Genomic DNA, 27,910 nt, shown 5'->3' with positions numbered 1-27,910 from the left:
ATCGCCCCTAATCAGCCTGAAAAAGTTACAGAAGACGAATCTTAATCTCTCTGCAACACTTAGGAATAAGGGTCCGCTTGTAAAAGAAGGGGAAAAATATGTCAGAATCATTTGAACCAGAGCGACTCCATTTTGAGAGAGAGCTAGGAAAATGACGCTGAGACTTGCTGGGCTGCATTCTCAGTAAACTAGGCATTCCTAGCCTCTAGATGTTTATGGTTAAAGAAACGAATTAATAATGTTGACTAAGCAAAACCAGAGGGAGGAATGCCCAGATATTCCAACATCTGGGGAATAAAGGTATTCCTAATTTTGCTTTAAAGATAATATCGAGTTGGCCAGGCGTGGTGGCTCACGCCTGTAATCCCAGCATTTTGGGAGGTCAAGGCGGGTGGATCTCCTGAGGTCAGAAGTTCGAAACCAGCCTGGTTAACGTGGTGAAACCCCATCTCTACCAAAAAACAAAACTTAGCCGGGTGTCATGGTATGCACCTGTAGTCCCAGCTACTCTGGAGGCTGAGGCAGAAGAATCGCTTGATCCCTGAAGGCGAAGGTTGCAGTGAGCCGAGATCGTCCCATTGCACTCCAGTCTGGGCAACAAGAGTGAAACTTTCTGTCTCAAAAAAAAAAAAAAAAATTATTCACACATTCAATACATTGAAAAAAAGAAACAGCAAAGAAGAGACAGAATTTTTCCCTGCTCTGGGATGGGCCTGGTTAAGCTCAGGGAGGAAGCACCGCCTGAAAAGGCTGAAGCTTAGGCTGTCAATCTTTCTTCATTCAGCCCAACGTCTGATGACATCTTCTGTCACTCGGGGCCTTAGAAGGCGGGGTCTTAAACGCTATCCACACAGAGACGCTGTCCTGGGAACTGTCCAATCAGGCACACAACTGGAGCGAACAGGGCGGCTTCCGGGATTTGGCGGGGCCTTTGTCTCTAACTGAAGCGGGAGCTCCAGGTCTTGTCCTCAATGCTTTGTGTCTTCTGCTTTTAGGGGCGCAGCCTCTGTGGCCCTGTGACCTGCCCCCTGGAAGCCTAGAAATGGTGAGAGTGCCGGGTCCGACATCCCGAGAGAGGGAACGGGGCTGACTGGAACCGGTGGGAAGCGGCTGTGGCGGGACTCAGGCCTCCCCGCAATCAGCTTTACAATCTGCGCCCTGAGTTCTCCTTGCTCAGCTCGGTCTCAGCCCCCTTCAGCCATAAGATGGCGGCTGCGCTGACAGCCGGGCTCCGGGCGTCCTGTCTCTTCCCTGCGCAGTGACTGTGACCCTGCCTGGAGCCCTCTCTGGGCAGCTCTGCACCAGTAGCCCTGCGTCTCTCTCAGATTGTGCAGGGACCACCGGAGAAAGGTCAGGGCAGAATCCTGACTCGGGGTGCGGGTTCATGAATAGGAAGAGCTTTGGTCCGCGGAGTTTTCAGGCCATTTTTTTCCTATTAAAAATTTATGGGCGTCACTGCAAAAACGTTAAATAATTTAATCAAAGTGTGATTCAAAAATTTTAGAGCTCCTTGGCTGTGGTTTGTAATTTGTAATCCATGGACGGAAAGGTTTTTAAAAGTTTCATGATAAAGAAAACCAAATTCCATAGTTGGCTAGGTACGGTTATGTAGATTTTGTTGTTGTTGTTGTTTTGTTTTCATTTTCTTTTTTTTGAGACAGAGTCTCTCTCTGTTGCCTAGGCTGAAGTGCAGTTGTGTGATCTCGGCTCACTGCAACCTCCGCCCCCCGGGTTCAAGAGATTTTTCTGCCTCAGCCTCCCTAGTAGTTGGGACTACAGGGGCCCGCCACCACATTTGGCAATTTTTTTTATTTTTTATTTTTTCAGCAGAGATGGGAGGGTTTCACCGTGTTGGTCAGGCTGGTCTCGAACTCCTGACCTCAGGTGATCCACCCACCTTGGCCTTCCAAAGTTTTGGGATTACAGGCATGAGCCACTGTGCCCGTCCTAGTTTCTTAATTTTTACAATCAAGGTGGAAATATCCTGGTTGTGTAATCAGAGCTTAATTGGCAGTTTATAGTTGGTTAAGCCTGGATTTTGTTTCTGCCAATGTAGTAATTTATCAAAAAATGCTCTTCAGTTTAGATTTTTTTTTTTTTTTAGAAGTAGAAATGAAGGAAATAGAGCCACCTAAATCTAATTTCCTGCCAATTAATGATTTTCACACTCCACAGGGGACTGATTTTTCCCTGAATTTTTCACTAGTGTCCCAATCAGGGCCTCAAGTCTGCCCCTCATTCCCTATTCCTCCAGCCTGACTGGCTTGCAGTAAGATACTAAATTTCCAGTTTCGTGACATTGCCAAATGCCAGTTTCTCCTCCCTAAATAACTTTATCAACGATTTGTCCTTTAGTGTACATATTGATACCTTTTTTAATAAATAATTTTTTTTTTTTTTTTAAATATTTGAGACAGAGCCTTGCTCTGTTACCCAGGCTGGAGTGCAGTGGCATGATCTATGCTTACTGCAGCCTCCGCCTCCTGGGCTCAAATCGTTTTCTTGTCTCAGTCTCCCAAGTAGCTGGAATTATAGAAGCCTGGCACCATGCCTGGCTAATTTTTGTATTTTTAGTAGAGATGGGGTTTCACTATGCTGGCCAGGCTGGTCTCGAACTTCTGGCTTCAAGTGATCCACCCTCCTCAGCCTCCCAAAGAGCTGGGATTATCCATGTGAGCTACCGTGCCTGGTGAATTAATTATTTTTTGACGAAGCATTTGATGGCACATTTAAAGAGATTTTATTTTATTTTTTGGTAAATATTTCCTATGAAAATAAAGCAAAGAATAATCTGACACTATTGTAAACTATCTCTGTGTATTTTTTTCTTTTATTTTCCCTAGTCACATATATCTTGTCAGAATGTTTTGGGGTCAAGATTTTTTTTGGGGGGAAGTTTATAGGGTGATATGTCTTCAGTCACCCTTCAGTTTTTGCTTGGACTTGGGTTTCAGTACTGCATGGTGATAAACAATGATACCCACTGTGGCTATGTCTGCTAGAGTGTCTAGTGAATATCAGCTACTGGGTCATATTCTCTCATAGGACAACCTAAGGTATTGAGCGTAGCTTCTCAAGTGTGCAGATGGATGCCTTGGGGCTAAGAGGCATTTCCTGGTACACTTTTGTTTTTTTAAAAAAACTTAATTCCTTGAGACATTAATATTGTCTTCACTCAACCCAACTTTCATTTCTTGGAGACACATTGCTGGTCAGCCAATAGATACAAGCATTGAGGAGAAAAATAATTTCTGCGTCCCAGATTCCTTTAGGGGTCAGAAAAATAGCGCAAGAAAAATAGTAAAAAATTTCTAGAAAAAAAATCAGCATTTCAAAAGACCAAAAAACCACCCAAAACCAAAAAACTGACTCCATTGTGGTGGTGTAAGAACTTGCAGTGTAAAATGCGCCTGAGGCACTCTCTGGGGCATAGTTCAGAGTCTCCTGAGAGGGGTTATTGAGCACATAAGTGAGAAGGATGGGATGGGACAATAAACTAATCGAATGGCCTGACTTGCACACGGGTAAGACGTGCCTTGAAAGGATTTGTTCACTTATTTTGACCTAAGGTTTATGTATTTTTTTAAGGCAGAGTTTACCTCTGTCACCCAGGCTGGAGCAAAGTGGTGCCATCTCTGCTCACTGCAACCTCCAAATCCCCACTTCAGGTGATTCTCATGCTTCAGTCTCCCAAGTAGCTGAGATTACAGGTGTGGACCACCATATCCAGCTAGTTTTTCTATTTTTAGTAGAGATGGAGTTTCACCACGCTAGCCAGGCTGGTGTCAAACTTCTGGCCTCAAGTGACTCACCTTCCTTGGCCTCCTGAAGTGCTGTGATTGCAGGCATGAGCCACTGTGCTCAGCTGACCTCAGTTTTTTAACTGTATATTGCATTTTATTAATAGAGCTGGAAAGGTAAGAAAATATTTACAAAGGGCATAAAAGGTGAGTTTCAAAAAAAATTAATAATTTATTTGTTGAAAACTGTTACTTTATCTTTCTCAGTGAGTTTAGAAATTTTCTCAGGCATGTGTTTTTATGGCTGAGTGATTTAATATAGAATTCCATCTCACTTTTAGAATGGTAACTCAAGGAAAAAAAGAAAAATGTCTCTTCAATTTCGCTATAGACAATGAATACATTTACCAAAAAATGTGGTAGATAATTGGTGAGTTACGTGTATTACTGACAACTTCAGTTCCTTTTCTTAGCAGGATAAAATTTTGACAGTGAATATCTTTGTTCTATATCCTTTTTTTGTTTACTACATGATTTTTAATATAAATAATTATACATTTACTGCCTGAAAGGAATACATACTTTTGCTTTTCTTACTGAGGTATAAAATGTAAGCACCTTAAAATGTTCTTTGGTTATATGAACACTGTGCTTGAGTAATTTTGCTGAGTTTTTCTAACAGTTTTAGTTTCAAAAACGAAATTAATAACTCTAACATGGAATTAAAGCTTAAGCTGCAGGAGGGTGCCCCTTGTAGGTCATAGGTCTGGTTGCCATGAGGAACAAAGGAAAGTAGGGGAGTTTTATTACCTCTAAAGCAGCTTGTCCTTCTTACTGTGTCCTGCTTCCATTGGCTGGAGTTGGAGGGCGCCATCCGATTGGCTAAACCCAGTTGGCTAACTTGAAAAGTGCAGGAATGCGGTTATATCGGTGGGAAGGCAGGAAGATCAGTTTCAGCAGAAGTAGCTGTTGCGATGGGAGGAGTAATTCACAGAGTGTAGCAGATGTGGGATGTGAACTCCATAGATAAGAACTGGGGAAAAGGTTGTTTACCAGGGAAGGGGGAACGCAGAGAGTAAAGTCGTCGTCTTGAAAGCAAGGAAAAAAAGGGCAAAGAAACTTAAGCAAGCTAAATTTTTGAAGAAGAATTTCTTACAGTATTCAACATCTGTGCATTCATTACACGATTAAGAAAATGCTCATTTAAACAGGATGGCATTTATTACCCAGGAAATTATGAAAAAACTATCAGGAGATACCTGCTTATTAGGGTGCTAAAGAAAGACTACTTAAAATCACTATTAAAAATTGTAGAACATGGAAGATATCTGTATCTTGGACTTTCCATAAAAATGATATTTTCTTATGGTTAAATTCAGACTGTAATTTACTTTCGTGGGGGCAATATCTCAGTAGTGATGCTGTGTCCTGGGTGCATCAGCACACTGTAGAAACTTGTCCTGGTGCAGTTGATGTTAATAACTCACTTAATAAGCTCTCTTACAGATTTTTTCTGTATGGAGTTATTTTTCTCTTCATCATTAAGTATCTTTATGCAGCCGATGTGCATAAACCATCACATTTAATTGGCAGCTGCCAGTTTTTTTAGGTATTCTTTGCATTATCTTTTGTTGGTAAATGAAAGCTCTCATCTTTGTTTACAGACCAGAAAAACTGAAATAAAAAACAGGCTCTTCCACTTATTGGATGTTTGACAAAATAGTCTTTTGGGGCCAAAACATTGGCATTACTAGTGAGCTTTTTAGAAATTCAGTAACTCAGACTTTATTTCAGATCTCCTGAAAAAATAATCTGCATTAACGAGATGTCCAGTTTATTGTATACATTTAAATTTGAGTGGTACCTTCTAACTCAACATGTTTGTCTGAAAAATATAAACAGCTATGTCTTTTTCATCTGAAAAATATACACAACTCATTCTGTATTATGTAAATACAGCACTAAAAAATGTACATGTTAGTACATTTTTACACTTTATCATTCAGACAAGTATCATATATACACTGATGTGGATATTATGCCACTCTCTCAGAGTTAGAGAATACATTAGAAAACGTTTGTGTTTTGACAATTATTTTATTGGATAATTTCAGTCCCTCTTATAAGTTAGAATCAGTTCTGTTCACTTTCTGATTTTACCTTGAGTCAAATGAAAAATTCTGCCCATAGCCACTTTGCAAATATTTGTGTTTGTGTGTGTTTTCCAGGGACTGTTGACATTTAGGGATGTGGCCATAGAATTCTCTCTGGAGGAGTGGCAGTGCCTGGACACTGCACAGAAGAATTTATATAGGAATGTGATGTTAGAGAACTACAGAAACCTGGCTTTCCTGGGTGAGGATAACTTTAATACAAAATTTTTAATATAAACTAAAGCTTTTATTTTTCTTTCGTAGTGTTTTCTGGTAATTTATGCTTTCATATTTCTGTTTTCAAGAAAATCCTGGGGATTTGTCTGTTTAGAAAAAATTTCTTCAAGATGTTTCATCTTGACCTGAACTTTCCTCATTCCTGTGCTGATCTGTGTCCTTCACTTTAGATTAGTGGTAATTTCAGAAGCTTAGTGGCATAAAATATTGTTATTCACAGCTTAAAATCTAAGCGCCATTACCGATTTTTAATTCAGTAGTACCAGGCAGTGAAATTAAGAACCTACACAATGAAAATATTCTCTAAATATTTAAAAATTTCTGTTATAAATTAGTATATGATATAAATTTATTAGAATATTCTATTATATCCCTTCTACTTTGCACATTACTTGGTAATTGGAGAATATGAGCAAGATTCATGTTAATTATTTTTAATAAAACAGGTATTGCTGTCTCTAAGCCAGACCTCATCATCTGTCTGGAGAAAGAAAAAGAGCCCTGGAATATGAAGCAACATGAGATGGTGGATGAACCCCCAGGTAGGTGAGAGTAAATACAACAGATGACGTGGATGAGAGGTCCAACGTCAAGAAGAAAGCCAGTCTTTAAAGTGATTTGGAAAGCTGCGTTCCAAAGGAAATAAGTTTCTGGGAAGCCTGAAATTTTTAAAAAATTGTACTCTCACATAGGGGCATCTTCTGCTTATGCTTATAAAATCTCAAAGAATTCTACTTTCCCTTCAGTGATCTTCCTTAACGTTTACAGTGACAGCCAAAGTACTGTTCATGGCATATAAAAGAACATGCAATCTGACTTTTTCTTGTTTTTGTGGACAGATAGATATCTGCATAATTTTGAGGCACTTTTTGTTAATTTTTTTTTTTTTTTTAAACGGAGTTGTGCTTTTGTGGCCCAAGCTGGAGTGCAATGGCGTGATCTCGGCTCAGTGCAACCTCTGCCTCCCGAGTTCAAGTGATTCTTCTGCCTCAGGCTCCTGAGTAGCTGGGGTTGCAGGTGCATGCCACCACACCTGGCTAATTTTTTGTATTTCTAGTAGAGATGGAGTTTCATCCTGTTGGCCAGGCTGGTCTCAAACTCCTGACCTCAGGTGATCCACCCACCTCAGCCTCCCAAAGTGCTGGGATTACAGGCGGGAGCCACCGTGCGTGGCCTAAACTATTTTTTAAATTCTCTTTTTGCATGAGAGTAGTGGTTTCTGTTTCATTGGGTTTTTTGTTTGTTTGTTTTTCTGCTCATTTCATCCTGTTTTCTTTCTTTCTTTCTTTCTTTTGTTTATTTAATATGACCAATTTTACTTCCTGCAGAAAGGGTACACTCACCAGCAGTTTTGCCACAAGAGTACACTGAACAAAGGAGACAGGGTCATTTATAACCTGACATGTTCACTTTACTGCTGTGTCTGGTTTCCATTGGCTGGAACGGGCATCCTGTTTTCATTACTATAGTCTTGAAATATAGTTTGGGCTGGGCGTGGTGGCTCACACCTGTAATCCCAGCATTTTGGGAGGCGAAGGCAGGTGAATCACAAGGTCACGAATTTGAGACCAGCCTGGCCAACATGGTGAAAGCTCATCTATACTAAAAATAAAAAAAATTAGCTGGGCGCCTGGTGGGCGCCTGTAAACCCTGCTACTCTGGAGGCAGAGGCAGGAGAATCGCTTGAACCTAGGAGGCGGAGGTTGCAGTGAGCCGAGATCGTGCCACTGCACTCTAGCCTGGGTGACAGAGCAAGACTGTCTCTCTCTCTATATATATGTATAGTTTAAAATTATAAAGTATAATGTCCTTTGCTTTGTTATTTTTCCTCAAGATTGCTTGGCTATTCAAAATTTATTGTAGTTTCATGTACATTTTAGGATTATATTTTTCATTACTGTGGAAAAAAACCTGGAATTTTGATACAGAGTTTATTGAATCTAGAGATCACCTTAGATAATATGGCAGTTTCACAATCCTTATTCTTTCAATAGAAATAAAATAGTTTTAAATTTATTTGTGTCCTCTCATTTTTTTTATTGATATATCTTTCACTTAAAAGACTTATGAGCTCCTTGGTTATATTTGTTCTAAAATTGATTATTTTATTGCTATTGTAAATAAGAATGTTTTTCCTCTATTTTATCAGAGATAGTTTTAAGTGTATGGAATGATAACATAATTGTATGTTAATTTCATATTTTGCTAATCAACTGAGTGTATTCGTTAGTTTAAACAAGTTTTAATGTACTTTTTTTATATATAAGATTACATAATTACAAACAGCAATGTTTTACTTACTGGTTTTCAATTTCAGTGATTAAATTTTCCTTTTGACTATTTCTTCTTTCACATACTTTCAGTGCTATGTTAAAATAGAAGCACTGACAGCAAGAAACAATAGTTTTGCATTGCTGTCTGTAAAGTTGATGGAGCAAACACCTCCTCAGGATTTTATAAACTGGTTTTAGAAACTAAAAATCTGTTTTTGTTGTACCCCCCCAGGGTGATAGAATGACCTCTGGGTTTGTAGTGAAGAGGGGTTGTAGCTTGGTTTTAAGTCTGCTGGGTTTGCACAAGAGTTCACTTTTAGTTGTCTTCTTAAATGGGGTTTGCATAGTTGTAATTCTCATTTAAATTTTAGACAGAGTGAATATCCTTCAGGACTTTGCTCTGCTGGGCAGACCCAAGTGCAGGTTTGTGCAGTCAGATCTGTATATGGTGTTTTTTATATCAGGATGTAGATGAGCATGGCTTTCATCCGGTACAAGAGAGGATTTTCCCAGGTCACTTTGGATTTCTACATAGGCAGAACTGGCCATGAACTGTGGCTAAGGGAGCTGGAACTGGAATCATGGAACTGCTTCAGGGACCACAGTAAAGGCCAAGGTCTGAGGCCTGCCATCATGGCTATAATTGGAGGTTTTCCTCCAGGCCTCTGGGAGGGCAGCCCCCCCACCCTGCTCCCCACCGCTGGCCCCCAAGACTGTGGCTGTGAAGAGTTTGGGCTGGTTACAGAATTAAGTTTAAAATTCTCAGTGGAACCAAGTTAGGTGGAGCACTTTCTTGTCTGTAGCCAAAAACAGTAGTTTGCATGTAGTTTGCAGGCCGAACGGGGGCCTGCCTTCTAAACAGAATTACCTTGAATCTTGGGCTTTAGCAGAGTTTCACAACTCCTTTCCTGGATCTCAGAGCTCTCTTAAAGGCACTTTTTCTTTTAGATGAGGTCTTGCTACATAATCCAGGCAAATCTTAATATTTTGACCTCAAGCAATTCTTCAACTGTAATATACCATGTAGTTTTCATTACAGATGTGAACCATGATGCCTCGTTCTCTCATAAAAGCATTTTTGTCAGGAATGGGTGACACATTTTCTTTTTTTTCTTTTTTTTTTTTTTTTTTGAGACGGAGTCTCGCTCTGTCCCCCAGGCTGGAGTGCAGTGGCGCAATCTCGGCGCACTGCAAGCTCCGCCTCCCGGGTTCACGCCATTCTCCTGCCTCAGCCTCCCGAGGAGCTGGGACTACAGGCGCCCGCCACTGCGCCCGGCTAATTTTTTCTATTTTTAGTAGAGACGGGGTTTCACCATGGTCTCGATCTCCTAACCTTGTGATCCGCCCGCCTCGGCCTCCCAAAGTGCTAGGATTACAGGCGTGAGCCACCGCGCCCGGCGGGTGACACATTTTCATGCTGTCAGGGGATAAGCAAATAGGTCACCTTTTATTTTTTTATCTTATTAATGTCACTCTCCATATAAATTTTTACGTTCTATTTTCTACTTCAAATTTGTCTGTAATTTTACATTCTGACATTTAGGGCAATATACTAGAATTTACATGTTGTTCCTGAATTAAATTAGATAATGAATATGCAGGCAGGCAAAAAAGAATTATAGAATTTTCAACCACTTTTGTCAGCCTGTATCTAAATAATAACATAATTTATTCCCCAAATATTTGTTTTATATATGAGGCTCTGACCATATTCTGCTAAATATATATATAATTTAGCAACGTAAGGCTATTCTTTGCTTCTAAACTTGGATTACAGTAGTTTCATTTTGTGTAAAAATAGCATATATTTGAAACATAAAAATGGACACTAGTTTCTTTTAAATGCTTAAATCTATTAAAAGTTTCTCATTACCATCTCCTATTTATGATTATACTGCATTTTCTCTGAAATTTTATTGCCATACAATAGATACCAGTAATTTTAAATGCCTGCCTTCCATCAATGCACAGTTACAGTCAAACATTGCAGTTATCTAGACCAATTATCTGTTAATATACATAAATGTTGCCAACTAGATGTAATGAGTAAACATTTCTGTTATTGTGTTGCAGTTCTATATTAGTATTTTTTGTAGTGTAGTGTAAGTTTCCTAACATCAGTTTATTGTGCCTACTGCTTTTACTTATATATTATGTTCTGTATACTTTAATTTAATGTGGAGTTTAATTAAAAGATAAATGAGCCATGTCTATCACAATCAAATTATATATATGTGTGTGTGTTTATATCTACAAATATGACCCCAATTTTGGTTATACCTTATATATTCTTTCTTAGCTCTTTTTTTTTTTCTTTGAGAGGAAGTTTTACTTTTGTTGCCAAGGCAGGAGTGTAATGCACGATCTCAACTCACCGTAATCTCTGCCCCCCGGGTTCAAGTGATTCTCCTGCCTCAATCTCCGGAGTAGCTGGGATTACAGGCCAATTTTGTATATATCTTTTTTAGTAGAGATGGTATTTCTCCATGTTGCTCAGTCTGATCTCGAACTCCTGACCTCAGGCGAAATGCCCACTTTGACCTCTGAAAGTGCTGGAATTACAGGCATGAGCCACTTTGCCTGGCCTCTTAGCTCATTTTCAATGTTGGTTTTATCTTGTCTAAGTGAGTAGCCTTGGAAATAGCCTTATTTTCACCATGTGTTTAATGATGAATATGTATTTCCTTTGTGTGAGAATAATTCTTTTGTGATTTGAAGGTAATTTTTAAAAAAGATTTGTAATCCTGTATCGTTGCCAGTTTTTAAAAAAATTATTGTTTTAAAAACACATAACATATAATTTAGCTTCTTCAGTCTATTTAAATGTACATGTCAGGGTCAGGCATGGTGGTGGCTCACATCTGTAAAACCAGGACTCTGAGAGGCCGGGACAGGAGGATTGCTTGAGCCCAAAAGATTGAGACCAACCTGGATAAAATATGGAGACACCCTCTCTACAAATATTTTTTTCTAAGAAATAGCAAGGCATGGTGGTGTGTACCTGTGGTCCCAGCTACTTGAGAGTTTGAGGATCAGGATTACTTGACCCTGGGAGCGTGAGGCTGCGGTGAGCCATAACTGTCCCATTGTACTCAAACTTGGGTGACAGATTGAGACCCTGTCTTAAATATATATATATATTTCAGGCTTGTCATGTATATTCACATTGTTATGCAAAAGACTTCTTGAAATTTTACATCTTGTAAAACTAAAACTCAATATCCATTAAATAACATTTACCCATTTTGTACTCTCTTTAGCCCTTGAGAAACACCCTTCCACTTTGTTTTTACAAGTGTGATTATCTTATATATTTCATATAAGTGAAATCATAACATCCATCATTTCGTTAATGGTTTATTTCAGTTGGCATAATATTCTCAGAGTGTATCTTTAAATGTGAGAAGATTTTTTTTCAAGGCTGAATAATATTCCATTGTATCAAATATGTCTTCAAGATCCTATGTTAGATATTTTAGATATAGAAACATAAATGGAATCACTGGATTTAATACTTTATTTTTAATTATTTGAAGTACATTTATGATATTATAAAATAATGGGTGTATCCTTGTTTTCCACCGACAATCAACCCAACTAACTTTTGTATTTTTAGTAGAGACAGGGTTTCACCATATTGGTCAGGCTGGTCTCAAACTCCTGACCTCGGAATTCTCCCACCTCGGCCTCCCAAAGTGCTGGGATTACAGGCTTGAGCCACCACGCCCGGCCAAGGGTTTTATTTTTATTGCATCATCAACAGATTTAGTGTTTTCAAAAAATTGTTACTGGCAATTTAAATGAGTGTGAGGGGATTTTGTTTTTCATTATGATGTTTATGCATTTCTCTACAAATTAGTTTTGAGTGTCCTTTCAAATGTTTTGATGAAAATTTATTTCAATTTGTCTATTTCTAAATAAAGTTATTCAACTTTACTGTTCAGTTTTTTTTCTGGGAGACGAAGTCTTGCTCTGTCACCCAGGCTGAAGTGCAATGGTGAGATCTCCACTCCCTGCAACCCCCGTCTCCCGGATTCAAGCGATTCTCCCGCCTCAGCCTCGTGAGTAGCTGAAATAACAGGTGCGTGCCACCACGCCTGGCTAATTTTTATATTTTTAGTAGAGACGGAGTTTCACCATGTTGGTCAGTACGGTCTGGAACATCTGACCTTGTGATCCGCCTGCCTCTGCCTTTCAATGTGCTGGGATTACAGGTGTGAGCCACCGCACTCAGCTATTGTTCAGTTTTAAAAGTTGTTTGTAGTTTTTGAATATTGACTCCTATCACATGTAATTTGTAAATATTTCCACCCATTTTCTAGGAGGCATTATCCCTCTTTTAAATATTTATATGTGCAGAAATGTTGAAGTGTAGTGTAGTTAAATTTTTTGTTTTTTTCTTTGATGCTCATGCATTTAATTTTGTATCTAAGAAAATGGCGCCAAGACTAATGTTGTGTTTTCCCTATATATTTTAAAGAGATTAAGAAGTTATCCAGTCAGGCGTGGTGGCTCATGCCTGTAATCCCAGCGCTTTGAGAGACTGAGGTGGGCGGATCATAAGACAGGAGTTCGAGACAATCCTGGCCAACATGGTGAAACCCCGTCTCTACTAAAAATACAAAAAAATTAGCCGAGCGTGGTGGTGTGCATGTAATCCCAGCAACTCAGGAGGTTGAGGCGGGAGAATCACTTGAACCCAGGAGGCAGAGGTTGCAGTGAGCTGAGACCACGCCACTGCACTCCAGGCTGGGCTGCACTCCAGCCTGGGCAACAGAGCGAGACTCTGTCTCCAAAAAAAAAATGTTATCTTCCTATGTCTAATTAAAAGATTTTTCACATATGGTATAGGTCAATAATTGAACTTCATTTTATCAGTATGGATATTTAGCTTTCAACATAGTTTTTTGAAAAGATTATCTTTTTTCTATTGTGTGCTCATATCAGTTTTGTGGGAGATTATTTGGCCTTATACAGAAGGGTTCATTTCTGGGCTCTCTATTCTGTTCTTTCATCTGTCTTTGTGTCAGTACCACATTGTTTTTGTTATTGTTGCTTTTAATATGTTTCAAAATCAGAAAATGTAATGTCTCTTTGATTTTTTTATGGGTGTTTGGCTATAGTTCATAATAAAATTTTAACATTTTAAACAGTATTTCCTTTAAAAACTCCTATTTGGATTTATATAAAAATTGCTATTATTATTTTTTGAGATGGAGTCTCGCTCTGTCACCCAGGCTGGAGTGCAATGGTGAGATCTCAGCTCACTGCAACCTCCGCCTGCCAGGTTCAAGCAATTCTTCTCTCTCAACCTCCAGTATAGCTGGGATTACACGCCCAGCTAATTTTTTTGTATTTTTAGTAGAGATGGGGTTTCACTGTGGTGCCCAGGCTGGTTTCGAATTCCTGAGTTCAGGCAATCCACCTGCCTCAGCCTCCCAAAGTGCTAGGATTACAGGCGTGAGCCAATTCACCCAGCCATAAAAATTATATTGAATGTGTCTACCACTGTAGGTTGTATTGACATTTTGAAAAATTAATGTTTTTTTAATTCCTGAGCAAACATATGTGGAAGAGTATGTTTTATTTTCATATATTTTGGGACTTTTTTTTAGTTTTACTTTTAATTTCTAGTTTAATTCAGTTTTGGTCAGACAACACAAAGTGTGTAATTTTGGTCTTCTTAAATTTATTTGTTATTGTTGTTGTGTTTGTTGTGGTTTTTGTTAGGAGACAGCGTCTTACTCTGTCACCCAGGCCAGAGTGTACTGCCATGATTTTGGCTCACTGCGGCCTCAGCCTACCAGGTTCAAGTGATCTTTCCACCTCAGTGTCTCATGTAGTTGGGACTACAAACATGAAGTACCATGTCTGAGTAATTCTTTGATTGTTTGTAGGAATAGAGTCTCACCATGTTGCCCAGGCTGGCCTCAAACTTCTGACTCCAAGTAATCCTCCCACCTTGGTCTCTAAGTGTTGAGATTATAGGCATGAGCTGCTCCACCTAGCTGGCATTCTTAAATTTAATAAAACTTAATATGTGTCCTAACATAATACACCAGGCGCAAATAAGAATATTGTGTATTCTCTTGCTTTTGACTGGAAAGTTTTGTACTCATCTGTTAAACCTAATTGGTCTATAATACGGTTTTGATGTTCATGTCCTCCAAACCTTATGATTAAATGTAATTTTTAATGTTGGATGTGAGACCTGGTGGGAGGTGTTTGGGTCATGGGGGCAAAGTCCTCATAAATAGCTTGGCACCATCCTCTCAGTAATCAAAATGTTTACACTCCATTAATTCAAATGAAAGCAAATTTATTAGAAGAACCTGGCTCCTTCATCTCATACTTGCTCTGTCTCTCATCATGTAATATGTACAGTTACTCTTCATCTTCAACCATGACTCTAAGTTTGGTGACACTCTCACCAGAAGCAGATGCTGGCACACACTTTTTCTACAGTCTGCTAAATTGTGAGCCAAATAAATATTATTTCTTTATAAGTTATCCACTGTCTGATATTCATCTATATGCAAAATAATTGATACAGTCTATAACGTTGTCTAGGTTTTCTGTTTTCTTATTTTTTGTTTAATGTGAATTTTCTATTATGGAAAATGGGGTCTTGATGTCTACAATTATTATTTTGCTATGTATTTCTTGCTTTACTTTTGTCAATATTTGCTTTATATATTTTGGAACCCTGATATACATACACATACAGATAGATAGATAGATAGATATGTAGATAGATAGATAGATACAATAGTTATATATTTGTGATAAATCAACCTATATTACCAATATATACTATCAATGTTTGTCTCATGTTAGCACTTGACTTAAAACATGTATAATACCTAATTGTAGTTACTATTTTCATAAAATACAGGTTTTTTTTCACTATGTAATTTTCAGCCTATTTAACTCAATGCTAAAATGAGTCCCTTGTAGGTGGCATATTGTTTACTTTTTCTTAAGCCACTAAAGCATTTTATTTTTTCTTTTTATAATTTCATTTATTTACTTGTTTATTCATTTATTTTTGAGATAGGTCCCACTCTATCAACCAGGCTGATTTGCAGTGTTGTGATCATGGCTCACAGCAGCCTCAACCTCTCAAACTCAGAAGATTCTGTCGTTTCAGCCTCTCAGGTAGTTGGGTTACAAGTGTGTAGCATCACACCCAGCTGGTTTTTTTGTGTTTATGGTTGAGACGGAGTTTTGCCACATTGCCAAGGCTAGTCTCAAATTTCTGAGATCCAGTGATCAGCCCACCTTAACCTCCCAAAGTCCTGAGATTACATTTGTTTCTATTAAGTAGTTTAATTAATTTATATTTAAAATTATTTATTAAAAATGAAGTTACTACTTTTATTGTTATTGTTTTACGTGTTCCTCAGTGGTAGTTTTTTATATGTTGGTTTATTGCCTTAAATTTCATTTTAATTGTATAGTGATGTGCTTCAATTGTTTTTTATATCTCATTTTGCATAGTTTCTATAAATATTATCTTCATAATCATCTTGTGTATTAGTCAGTTTTTATGCTCTTGATAAAGACATACCTGAGATTGGGCAATTTAGAAAAGAAAGCGGTTTATTGGACTTACAGTTTTGTGTGACTGGGGAGACCTCACAATCATGGTGGAAGGTGAAAGGCATGTCTTACCTGGTGGCAGACGAGAGAGAGCTTGTGCAGGAAAACTCTGCCTCATAAAGCCTTCAGATTTCATGAGACTTATTCACTATCATGAGACCAGCACAGAAAAGACCTGCCCCCATGATTCAATTACCTTCCACCACATCCCTCCCACAACATGTGAGAATTAAAGATGTGTCTTGGGTTGCGATATGGCCAGACCATGTCATCTTTAAAAATGGAGTTTACATGAAACGTCTTAAAATTAAAACAATATATTTCTATCTCATGACAACTTCGATTGAATATAAAGGTTATACCTCTATATTTTTCCGTTTGTCATTAATATTAAAAATTATTTCATATTGTGTGTTTATTAACATTCATGCAAGTTTTTATTTTGTTTTAAATATTCTACAGAATAGCTTTAAGAGTTATATGCATCATCTTTATGATAGTAAAAATTTCTATATTTGTCTGTATATTTACATTTAATAGAGAGCTTTATGTTATATATGGTTTTATGATGCTGTCCAGTAGTATTTTATTTTTAAACAAAATTGACTCATTATAACAATTCTTATTGCTATATGTAGAGTCTCACTGTATTACTCAGGCTGACCTGAAACTCCTGGCCTCTAGTGTTCTGACAGCCTTGGCCGCCTAAAACTGTAAAATTACCAGCATGAGCCACAGTACCTGGCCACCATGTACCATTTTTTTTGGTAGAACTGTGTTACTGGTGATGAACACCCTCATCTTTTATTTTGGATTTTTTTAAATTTTCTTCTTTTAAAGAGAAATAACTTTAAATCAAATACTATTGGTTAGAAATATTTTTTCCTTTTATTACATCAAAATTTGGGAAGTTCTCACCCTTTATATCTTCAAGTAATCTCTATGTTATTTTTTTTCCATATTCTTCTTCTGAGATTTTCTTAGTTAATATATTGATACAGTTGATAGTATCTAATAACTTTTACATTCCATGTTTTAATTTTATTTTGGAATTTTATATTTTTATGTTACATATTTTAGGGTATGCCATCACACATCCGTTAATTGTGTTTTGATTTTTTAAGTATATATTATAATTGTGCATGCCAATATTTAACTTTATACAATTTAAGACATTGTGGAGCAAAATCATGTATGAATTAGCCATATATCTTTTTCTAATAGAATTATCTCTATGTTTGTTTGCCTGTATAAATGTTATCTTTGTATTTTTTTAATAACATGTATACTTGTTGTGTAAGTTTGTTGTGAATGTTTTTCTAATCCTGTGTAGATGAGAAGTCATAAAATTCTTGTAATTTCAACATCCTATTTATTTGTGAGGTAGAAACACTTGGATTTGAATATAATTTAAAACAATCATAATTCTTTATCTCTTTTAGGTATTATTGTTTATTTTTGCTTGTCCAAAAAACACAGCAAAATTTACCACAAAATATTTTAAATATTCAGTTTAGTCATATTAGTTACCTTGACATTGTCATGCAACATATTGCTAAAATGTTTTTCTCTTGCAAAGCTAAATCTTCATACATATTAAACAACTACCAATTTTTCCTTCTTTTTTTCTTTTTTGAGATGGAGTCTTGCTCTGTCAACCCTTGCTGGAGTGCAGTGGTGCGATCTCAGCTCACTGCAACCTCCACCTCCCATGTTCAAGCAATTTTAGTGCCTCAGCGTTCTGAGTAGCTGGGATTACAGGTGCCCACCGCCATGCCTGGCTAATTTTTACATTTTTAGTAGACCTGGGGTTTCACCATGTTGGCCAGGCTGGTTTCAAACCCCTGACCTTAGGTGATACACCCACCTCGGCCTCCCAAAGTGCTGGGATTACAGATGTGAGCCACCATGCCTGGCCCCAGTTTTTTCTGTTTTATGGCACTTTGCAAAAATCACTCTGTTCTTTGTTTCTAAGAGTGTAACTCCTTCGTATATCTCATACAATCTCTGTCTTTTTGTGGCTGGCTCATTTCATTTTGCATAATGCTGTCAAGATTTATATTTATAGTTCGTAGAATATTTCCTGCTTTTTGAATACTGAGTTATATTCTAGAATTTTTTTTTTTTTTTTTTTTTTTTTTTTTTAAGGCAGAGTTTCACTCTTGTTGCCCAGGCTGGAGTGAGTGCAATGGCACAATCTCGGCTCACCGCAACCTCTGCATCCCAGGTTCAAGCGATTCTACTGCCTCAGCCCTCCAAGTACCTGGGATTACAGGCATGTGCCTCCACACCGGGCTAATTTTGTATTTTTAGTAGAGGTGGCGTTTCTCCATTTGGTCAGGCTGGCCTCGATCTCCTGATCTCAGGTGTTCCACCTGCCTCAGCCTCACAAAGTGTTGGCATTACAGGCATGAGCCGCTATGCCTGGCCTCAGAATTTTTATATTTTCTACTGAATTATTTAGTGAAAGAACTTTGCATTGCTTTCACCTATTAGTTTACAGTAACAATGCTGCTATAATTAGGAGTATGTAAATGACTCCTTATATGATAATCTATGTAAAAGTTCATATACGTGCTGCATTCTGTTTTATAGTCTACTTATTTACCTTTATGCTCATACCAAATTGTTTTAATTCTGTAGCTTTGTAGTGTGTTTTGAATTAAGAACTTTAATGCCTCCAGCATTTTTTTTTTTTAAGTTTCCTGGGTACTTTATTGTCTCTTGAGCTTCTATATACTTTTGGGGTTACTGTTTCTGTTTCTTCAAAAATGCAATGAGGAATTTGGAAAACATTGCATTAAATATGTAGATTGCATTGAGCAGGATGAACCTCTTCACAATTTAACTATTTCAATCTCTGCATAAGAGCACACTCAGTAGTGTGTTAATTTCTGTGTATTTGTAAATTTTTCAGTTTTTTTCTCTTTTCGTTGTATACTCATTTCATTTTGGTCATAGAAAGTAGTTCATAAAATTTTACTTTTAAACATTTTGAAGGCTGGGTGCCATGGCTCACACCTGTAATCACAGCACTTTGGGAGGCTGAGGCAGGTGGATCACCTGAGGTTGAGAGTTTGAGACAGCCTGACCAACATGGAAAAACCCTGTCTCTACTAAAAATACAAAATTAGCCAGGCGTGGTTGTGCATGCCTATAATCCCAGCTACTCGGGAGGCTGAGGCAGCAGAATAGCTTGAACTTGGGAGGCAGAGGTTGTGGTGAGCCTAGATCGTGCCATTGCACTCCAGCCTGGGCAACAAGAGCAAAACTCCATCTCAAAATAAATAAATAAATAAAAATAAAAATTTTGGTAAGATTTCCTTTTTGGCCTAAGATGTGGTCTATCAAGGAAAACATATGAGCTATTTAGAAGGGTGTGTATTCTGATGTTGTTAAGGAGTGTTCTCCATAGCTTTGTTTGGAATAATTGTTTTATACAACCTTTAAGTAATCTGTTCCCTTGTTAACATTCTTTCTTGTTTTAGTTTTTGTTACAGAAAGTGTATTATTAAAATATCTTCATCTAATTATATTGCTTTCTTTGTGTTTCTTCCTTTCTACCAATTTGCTTTACATATTTGGAACCCTAATGTGAGACACACACACACACACACACACACACACAGATTTCTCATAGGTTTCCAGTGAATTAATGTATTGTTTTTTGATGTCCTTCTTTGTTTCTTTGGAGTTTCGATGTCAAGTATATTTTATAAAATATTATGCTTTTTGACTTAAGATGTAGCTTGTGTATGATTATTTTGACTGTTTCTGCTCTCATTTGATTAATATTTGCATGGAATGTCTACTTCCATTCTGCCACTTCCAATCTTTTTTCATCATTAGATTTATTTTATTTATTTTGTTTTTTTGAAACAGAGTTTTACTCTTTTACCCAGGCGGGAGTGCAGTGGCATGATCTCCGCTTACTGCAACCTCTGCCTTCCGGTTTCAAGTGATTTTTCTGCTTTAGCCTTTCAAATAACCAAGATTTCAGGTGCCCGCCACGACACCCTGCTAATTTTTGTATTTTTAACAGAGACGGGCTTTCACCGTGTTGGCCAGGCTGGTCTTGAACCCTTGACCTTGTCATCCATCTTTCTCAACCTCCCTACGTGCTGGGATTACAGACGTGAGCGACTGCACCCGACCTTTCTACAACTGACTCTTGTAGAAAGGCAAAATGTATCTTGCCTTTTTAAAATGTTTTAATAACTCTATTTATTGAAAGTATGTCTCAATTTAAAAGTTAATTTTCTAGGCCGGGCGCGGTGGCTCAAGCCTGTTATCCCAGCACTTTGGGAGGCCGAGACGGGCGGATCACGAGGTCAGGAGTTCGAGACCATCCTGGCTAACACGGTGAAACCCCGTCTCTACTAAAAAATACAAAAAACTAGCCGGGCGAGGTGGCGGGCGCCTGTAGTCCCGGCTACTCGGGAGGCTGAGGCAGGAGAATGGCGTAAAAACCTGGGAGGCGGAGCTTGCAGTGAGCTGAGATCCGGCCACTGCACTCCAGCCTGGGCGATACAGCGAGACTCCGTCTCAAAAAAACAAAAAACAAAAAACAAAAACAAAAAAAAAGTTAATTTTCTATATATTTAAATAATTTTCTGAAAGAAACTTACTGTTATTTTATTAAGCATTTTATTTGATTTTTGCATCTGTGTCTCTCATTTATTCTTCTTCCATTGTTGTATCTTTTTGAAGATTATATTTATATGCTTTCATTGTTTTCTTTTCTCTTTTTTTTTTTGAGGTGGAGTTTCACTCTTGTTGTCCAAGCTGGAGTACAATGGCATGATCTCAGCTCACCACAACCTCCGCCTCCTGGATTCAAGTGATTCTTTTGCCTCAGCCTCCCAAGTAGCTAGTATTACAGGCATGTGCCACCACACCTGGCTAATTTTGTAGTTTTAGTAGATTTAGTAACATTTCTCCATGTTGATCAGGCTGGTCTTGAACTCCTGACCTCGGGTGATCCACCCACCTCGGCCTCCCAAAGTGCTATAATTACACGTGTGAGACACTGCACCCAGCCTCTTTTGTGTATTTATAGAAATATTTTTGTGGTATCTTGGGCATTACATATAACCTCTAAAAGATACAACAATTTATTTTAATCTGGCAAAAAATAAATAAATAAACTTAAGTTGCATACAATTTTTTTTTTTTTTTTGAGACGGAGTCTCACTTTCTTGCCCAGGCTGGAGTACAGTGGTGTATCTTGGCTTACTACATTCTTTGCCTCCCAGGTTGAAGTGATTCTTCTGCCTCAGCCTCCTGAGTAGCTGGGAATACAGGCATGTGCCACTATGCCCGCCTAATTTTTCCTTTTTTAGTATAGATGGGATTTCACCATGTTGGCCAAGGTGGTCTCGATCTCTTGACCTCATGATCCACCCGCCTCGACCTCCCAAAGTGCTGGGAATACAGGCATGAGCAATTACACCCAGCCTGTTTTGTGTATTTATACAAATATTTTTGTGGTACATTGGTGATTACATATAACCTGTAAAAAATACAATAATATATTTTAATCTGGCAAAAAAAAAACTTAAGCTGTATACAAAAATTCTTTTTTATTACATCATCTCTAAAAGTTGTCATTTATGTTGCTATTTATATCTTTTATGTTGTATATTCATTAACAGATGTTTATAATGATTTCTCTGCTTTTATCTTTCAAATTTCAGAGAATAATTAAAAATGTTTTCTGCACCACTAGGATAATGCTAAGAAATTCTACTTTTGTGTATTTGCATATATATTTGTTGAGTTTCTTTTTTTGTTGTTGTTTGAGACAGAGTCTGGCTCTGTTGCCCAGGCTGGAGTGCAGTGGCGCGTTCTTGGCTCAGTACAAGCTCAGTCTCCCAGGTTCACACCATTCTCGTGCCTCAGCCTCCCCAGTAGCTGGGACTACAGGCACCCACCACCACGCCCGGCTAATTTTTTGTATTGTTTTAGTAGAGATGGGGTTTCACCATGTTAGCTAGGATGGTCTCAATCTCCTGACCTCATGATCCGCCTACCTTGGCCTACCAAAGTGTTGGGATTACAGGCGTGAGCCACCACCCCCCAGCCAAAACCTCAACAGAGCTCCTTTATTTTTACATCATTATTTTCTAACTTTTAGGATCTTTTAGTTTCCTTTTGTACTTTTTACATCCACAGTTTCTGTGTTTTCTTTTGAAATGTTAAATATTTTTGTTCTCGTCCTCTTTTTTCTGATTTTCCATACTTGTCACTGTTCTTGTTTTAATCAGTATTCAATTTATTAACAATTCTTAAAATTAATGTATAAATCTTAGTTTTTTATGTTTCAGAAAATTTTATGACATTTTTGATGGGGTGATACTGCCCTATTTTGTATATATTATAAGCTTTCAGTTTTTTACATTAAAAAAACTACCTGTCAAAATTTTTATAATGTTGCTCCCGGCATAGTCTGAAAACAATTATCTTGGCTCGTGATTATGGGAGTTTTTCAGACATATTCTTAGGACCTGTGTTGCCTGAAATTTTGTGTTTAGTTTTTAGTTAGAGTTTATTCATGTTACTTTGTAGGAGTCAGTAATCACTTGCTACACTTGTTCCTTTTCTGTGGTACTGCAGTCTCGCTGCTGCTGGAACGTTTTTCTTTGATCTCAGCAGACTCAAACTCTCATTCCAAAGTATACCACCATTTCTGTCAGCACTTTATGTCATGAGAGACAGAAAACAGCGTCAGGAAAAGCACCTAAAAGCCAGAAATGACAATGAATGTGCCAGTATCTTACCTTTCTTTTAAAACAGAAATCAAGAGTTTGCAATTTACTTCTATAGGCACTATGTTTTAGTGGGAAGCAGGAAAAGCTGTGTTGGGTAAATTTAGACTTTTCTTTTTCTTCTATGTGGTTTTTTGCATGGTGCTCATCTGGAACACTGCACACACTTAACTGATTTATAAATTTCCCACAGATGTATTTTGGTTTGTATGTTTTTCTTACATTTAAATGTCTGTGAAAGAATTAGGGTCTGTGGTATTTTTGCAAAACCATCTTGTTTATGTAGGTTGTATAATTTTATAGGTAAGATTTTAAAACTATATTTATGTCAGTATAGTAAGTGGAGTAAATTATTTTAAATTTTTTTTTCCAGGTATATGTCCTCATTTTGCTCAAGACATTTGGCCAGAGCAGGGCATGGAAGATTCTTTTCAAAAAGTAATACTAAGATTTGAAAAATGTGGACATGAGAACTTACAGTTAAGAAAAGGTTGTAAAAGTGTGGATGAGTGTAAGGTACACAAAGAAGGCTATAATGGACTTAACCAGTGTTTCACAACTACCCAGGGCAAAGTATCTCAATGTGGTAAATATTTGAAAGTCTTTTATAAATTTATAAATTTAAACAGATATAAGATAAGACATACTAGAAAGAAACCTTTCAAATGTAAAAATTGTGTCAAATCATTTTGCATGCTTTCACACAAAACCCACCATAAAAGCATTTATACTACAGAGAAGCCATACAAATGTAAAGAATGTGGAAAAACCTTTAATTGGTCCTCAACCCTTACTAATCATAAGAAAACTCATACTGAAGAAAAGCCCTACAAATGTGAAGAATATGGCAGAGCTTTTAATCGATCCTCAAGTTATGCTACACATAAGATAACTCATACTGGAGAGAAACCTTACAAGTGTGGAGAATGTGGCAAAGCATTTAGCCAGTCCTCAACACTAACCATACATAAGAGGATGCACACTGGAGAGAAACCCTGCAAATGTGAAGAATGTGGTAAAGCATTTAGCCAACCGTCAGCCCTAACCATACATAAGAGGATGCACCTTGGAGAGAAACCCTACAAATGTGAAGAATGTGGCAAAGCATTTGTATGGTCCTCAACCCTAACTAGACATAAGAGGCTGCACACGGGAGAGAAACCCTACAAATGTGAAGAATGTGCCAAAGCTTTTAGACAGTTCGGACACCTTACTACACATAGGATAATTCATACTGGAGAGAAACCCTACAAATGTGAAGAATGTGGTAAGGCATTTATATGGCCCTCAACCCTAACTAAACATAAAAGGATTCACACTGGAGAGAAACCCTACAAATGTGAAGAATGTGGCAAAGCTTTTCATCGATCTTCAAATCTTACTAAACATAAGATAATTCATACTGGAGAGAAGCCTTACAAGTGTGAAGAATGTGGCAAAGCATTTATATGGTCCTCAAACCTTACTGAACATAAGAAAATTCATACTAGAGAGAAACCCTACAAATGTGAAGAATGTGGTAAAGCATTTAGCCGATCCTCAGCCCTAACTACACATAAGAGAATGCATACTGGAGAGAAACCCTACACATGTGAACAATGTGGCAAAGCTTTTAGCCAATCCTCAACCCTTACTGCACATAAGATAATTCATACTGGAGAGAAACCCTACAGATGTGAAGAATGTGGCAAAGCTTTTATATTGTCCTCAACCCTATCTAAACATAAGAGGATTCACACTGGAGAGAAACCCTACAAATGTGAAGAATGTGGCAAAGCTTTTAGTCAATCCTCAAATCTTAGTACACATAAGATAATTCATACCGGAGAGAAACCTTACAAGTGTGAAGAATGTGGCAAAGCGTTTAATCGATCCTCAAATCTTGCTACGCATAAGATAATTCATACTGGAGAGAAACCTTACAAGTGTGACGAATGTGGTAAATCATTTATCTGGTCCTCAACCCTTTTTAAGCATAAGAGAATTCATACTTGAGAGAAACCTTAAAAAGGGTAAAGCATGTGGGAAAGCATTTATAAGTTTCTCAACCCTTACTGAACATGAGATAATTCATGCTAGAAAGAAACCCTACAAATGTGAAGAATATGGCAAAGCATGTATATGGTCCTCAACGCTAAACATAAGAGGATACACACTGGAGAGAAACCCTACAAATGTGAAGAATGTGAAAAAGCTTTTAATCCTCAAATCTTACTAAACATTAGATAATTCACACTGGAGAGGAACCTTACAAGTGTGAAGAATGTGGGAAAGCTTTTAATCAATTCTCAAATCTTACTACACATAAGATAATTCATACTGCAAATAACCCCTACAAATGTGACGAATGTGGCAAAGCATATGGTCCTCACCCCTAAGTAGACGTAAGAGGATGCACACTGGAGAGAAACCTTACAAATGTGAAGAATGTGGCAAAGCCTTTAAATGTTCCTCAACTCTTACTAAACAATTCATACTGAAGAGAAACCCTACAAATGTGAAAAATGTGGCAAAGCCTTTAAGCAGTCTTCAATCCTGAGTAACCATAAGAGAATTCAAACTGGAGAGAAACCCTGCAAATCTGAAGAAATGTGGGAAATCTTTTAACCTCTCTTCAACCTTTATTAAACATAAGATAATTTCATACTGGAGTAAAACCCTACAAATGTGAAGAATGTGGCAAAGTGTTTTTCCGGTCCTCAGCCCTAACTAAACATAAGAAAATTCATGCTGGACAGCAACCCTACAAATGGGAAAAAATTGGCAAAGCCTTTAACCAGTCCTTACATCTTACTACAGATAAGATAACTGATATTGGAGAGAAATCTTACAAGTGTGAATAATATGGAAGGCCTAAAAAAGTCCTCAATTCTTAACAGATATAAGATTATTCATACTGAAGACAAACTCTGCAGATCTGAAAGATGTGCCAGTGCTTTTGACAGCACCTCAAACTTTTCTAAACAAAGAAAATCATGCTCCTGACAAATCCTAGAAATGTGAAGAATGTGACAAAGACTTTAAATGATTGTCAACAATTGATTGTGGGTAAGATAATTCATACTGGAAAATACTACCACTGTGAACAATGTGGCCAAGCTTCTAACCAATGCTTACAGCTTATTGCACCGGAAAGCGTTTATATTTGAAAACAAATGTACAAATATAGACAAAGTAAAAAAACCATTAATACCTGCTCACATCTTACTCAAAATCAAAGAGTTCATACTAAATAAAACCTTTAAAGTCTAATTACCATCAAAAGATAAGAACGTATGTCTTTAAATTGCAGAAGAGTATTTATTTTGAAAAAGCATTACAAATATGAAGAGGGTTGTAATACCTTTACTTATATCACAGAGCTTATTGTACACATTTTGTACTAGAGGAAAACCCTGAGGCAGTTATTAAAATTTTGTTCAGTATCAGGGAGTTTATATTGAAGAAAATCCTACAAATACGCTGAATTTGGAAAAACATTTTTTCAAAAACTACAAATTATAAAACACCAAAGAGTTCATACTAAAATATATTTTTGCAGATGCATTAAATATGAAAGTTGTTCAATCCAAAATTAAGTCTATGTAAATATCAGGGAATAATTCACGGTAGAAATATCTAGGGCACTCAAACTTTAGACATTACACTAAATCAGAGTGCTGAGTGTAGGAAATAATACAAACTAAAGTTCGTGTAAACATTAATTGTGTATAACTTTAAAAGAAGTAGAATATTTTTTGGAGAGTTATAATTACATTCAAAGTATACTTTTTTTTTGAAAATACAGAATTTTTAAAAAGCGAATAATAGTGGAGTTAAACTCTTAAATTACTTCATGCTGTTTCACCATTCCTAGTGTATTCACATGTGAAAACATGTGACTAATTGTTGCTGCATAAAAGATATGAGAGATTCTTTTTTATTAGGTAGGTATTATTTATGACCTTTTCTATGGAAAGGTAAGGACCTTAAAATGTAAGATACATGATGAAAATTTAAGTAAAGAGGCTCTTTGGGTTAACATAATATTGAGTTATGCATGAGGTAGGTGTTCAGAGTAATTTTTCTGCATCATTATGAAAGAAAAGCATTCTTATTTAGTTAACATTGTTAGTAATATTGTAATTTTATGGAATAATATACATTATATTTTTAAATTATAAATTATGTGTGAACTTAACTTTTTAATTCAGCATTTTTAACATATTCAATACTATCGTGAATTCATTGAAGCATTATGCCACTAACTTTAACCGATTCCACCTTATTCAGTGGTGTAGGTAAAAGATGGTAACAATACACTATTTGGTAAGATAATGGACTGAGATCTCTAGTAATCTTTTTGCTAGTGGCTTTAAATTGCCAATAAGTTAAAGAATATTGTTCCTATAGGTTAAATTTTATTCTTATTTTTACATTCAAATTTATTTTTCTTAATTTTTGTGGATATGTAATATGTGTATTTGTTTATGCCATATGTGGCATATTTTGATACAGGCATGTGATATGTAATAATCACATCAGAGGAAATGAGATATCCATTACCTCTAGCATTTATTCTTTTTATTACAAGCAATTCAGTTCTTCAGTTTTAGTTATTTTTAAATGTACAATTAAGTTGTTATTGACTACAGGGTCATTTTTATGGTCATAATGAAAATTATATACAAACCCAAGTAAAATCCATACATTTCTGTGTCCTGAATAAATATTTTTTAAAATTTTAATATATTTTTATTTGAACATGTGGCCTCTGGCTGCAAGCACATATGAACTCTTAGTATTGATTTACATGGAATTAAATATACAGATCTATTAGTCTAAAGATAAATCTTAGGTGTAAATAAATTATGTAGTGTGTTTATGTTAGTGTATGTTTGAAACTATTTTTAGCCAAAAAAGAAAGTAATATTGGAACAAAATAAATCATTTTAAGAAGGTGTCTAATTTACTAGAAAAAAAACAAAAATTCTCAAAAATACTGAAAGTAAATCTATGCTCTCTGCTTTGTATTAAATTTATTACCGTATAACTTTTTGGTTTATGCTTCAGAATCTCCCCATGCAAAATATCTGTTTTGACTTGACTGTTACTCGTGTTAGACCCATAATTTTTGTTTGTTTGTTTAGTAGTTTTTT

The 27,910-nt window shown here is 36.9% G+C and overlaps 1 pseudogene; it reads left to right on the top strand.

Moving 5' to 3' along the window:
* The first annotated feature begins 943 nt into the window (after positions 1-943).
* Positions 944-27,910, top strand: LOC103234302 (uncharacterized; annotated as a pseudogene).

This window comes from Chlorocebus sabaeus, chromosome 6 (genome assembly GCF_047675955.1).
Source record: "Chlorocebus sabaeus isolate Y175 chromosome 6, mChlSab1.0.hap1, whole genome shotgun sequence".
Taxonomy (NCBI): domain Eukaryota; kingdom Metazoa; phylum Chordata; class Mammalia; order Primates; family Cercopithecidae; genus Chlorocebus; species Chlorocebus sabaeus.
This window is presented reverse-complemented; position numbering and strand designations above follow the sequence as displayed.